The sequence below is a fragment of the Echinops telfairi genome, unplaced genomic scaffold (assembly GCF_000313985.2).
Source record: "Echinops telfairi isolate 266 unplaced genomic scaffold, ASM31398v2 ScPeMD7_7416;HRSCAF=8454, whole genome shotgun sequence".
NCBI classification, from domain to species: Eukaryota; Metazoa; Chordata; class Mammalia; order Afrosoricida; family Tenrecidae; genus Echinops; species Echinops telfairi.
In genome coordinates this window covers 3,823,590-3,825,530 of record NW_022111316.1, presented here as the reverse complement: position 1 = coordinate 3,825,530, position 1,941 = coordinate 3,823,590, and the positions used below count along the sequence as shown (strand labels likewise).

General features: G+C 35.4%; 1 pseudogene; it reads right to left on the bottom strand.

The window, feature by feature from the left end:
• LOC101653414 overlaps window positions 1–1,941 on the bottom strand; it is a 13,399-nt pseudogene extending 11,458 nt beyond the window's left edge.

Genomic DNA, 1,941 nt, shown 5'->3' with positions numbered 1-1,941 from the left:
GAGATGATTATAGTTGATTAAAATGCTCTAACTGACTGGAATGGGCAAACCTCATCATTTGCTCTCCCTTTTTTACACATAGAGCTTGATCTGGTTCTTAATATTTTCTTTCCTACAAATTGTGGCTTATCTCTGATATTTTGGTATTGTTGGTTGCATTCTCAACTCTTATATATCATCCTATGATTTTTGATATATGAAACACAGGCGAAGTGAATCTACAGAGACAATAACTAGAACAAGGGTTCTGGGGGTACAGCAGGGAAGTAGGGGCAATGGGGCCCTGATGTCAAGGTGTACAAGGAACAAAAGATTTTGAAAATGATTGTGGTGACAATTGTACAACACTGCTTGATATGACTGAACTATTGAATGGTATGATGTCTAGATTATGTCCTGGTAAAATGATCTGGGGGTAAAAAAGAAACATGTTGTTTTCAATAAGAGTGTAGATTGCATTTTAATTGAATAGGTAGTAAATTATTCTTGCTCACATCTGCTAACCTCTAATAGATGGTTAACAAAAGGTAAAATGTTCTTCTCTGTGCTATACTGTACATAACCTCCTCTACTGAATACAGTTGGATTTCTGGCCCCTCTCTGTGGATGTTCTGCTGCAGTTGTTTTTTAATTGACTAAAAAATAATTTTATTTGTGTGCTTTATATGTAATGGTTATGGGTTCGGCTATTAACCACAAGTTAATCAATTCCAAACCACCAGTTGCTCCATAGGAGAAAGACAAGGTTTGCTACTCTGATAAAGAGTTACAGTCTTAGAAACACAGTGAGATGGTTATACTGTGCCCTAAAGGATTTCTATGAGACTGAATCCATTTGATGGAAATTAGTTAGGGTTTTTTTGGATGATGTTAATAATATTGTTGAATATTTTCCACCTTTCATTGTGTCATCCTACCATTTTTAGAATGGACCCAATAAGGATTTCTTCAAGTTAGTCGGCCAGGTAGGTGCCTCTACATTTCTTACTTTAGACTAGTGAGTGCTGCTAGTGCTGCATCAGTAGTTTGGAGCTTTTCATAATTAGTCCATCAATTGTTGGAGCCTAGTTTTTCACTGATGATGACTGCATTGCAGCATGGACTTTTCCTTCAAAGGCATTGATTCCTCGCCACATTCTACTGTTTGAAGTCATTGGATGTAGACCAATTCTTCTCAATAAAGTACCCATCTCCCTTCCTTTCATCCTATTTTTATGCTTTGCACATAATTAAATATTATTTGAAACTTAGGACCTTTAGTACAGACTTTACATTTTGTGTAGAGCAACTTTATTTCCTGTCTAGATGCTTTGTCAAGACTGACTGAAATGTTAAATTCTTGGGAAATATAATTTCTTCTATCATCTGTACTTTTAAATATACAATTTAAGTACATACTTAAATGTATAATAAAAAATTATTAAATGTACATTATAAGCATAAATATACATAATTATATATATGTGTATATATATTTCTGGATATAGCTATGTGGTGTGTAAACATATTCATGTATTCACAGGTATCAATCTAATTGGGAAGACAGAAATTAATCAAGTAAACACACGTAGGAGTTATATACAACAAAAACCTAACCAAAAACCAAACTCTCTGCCATCCAATCAAAACCAAATTAAGCGACGCCCCCTGTGGGTGTCTGAGACTGTGTTTCAGGAGTAGGAAGCCATGTCTTTCTCTTGAGGAGAAGCTGGCGGTTTTAAACTGTGTACCTTGGGGATCACACCCCATTGCTTCTATGTAGTATTGCTTTAGGTTGATTGGTGTATTATCAGACATAATTAGTTCAAGTGATGAAAATCCATTCATAATCTCCTCAACAATCAAATTGGAGGACCCAGTGATGATGTAATCACATTTCCTTGTCACATGGGAGAAAATTTTTATAGCCCTCATGGGAGATTTGTCAGCTGGGAGTTCCAT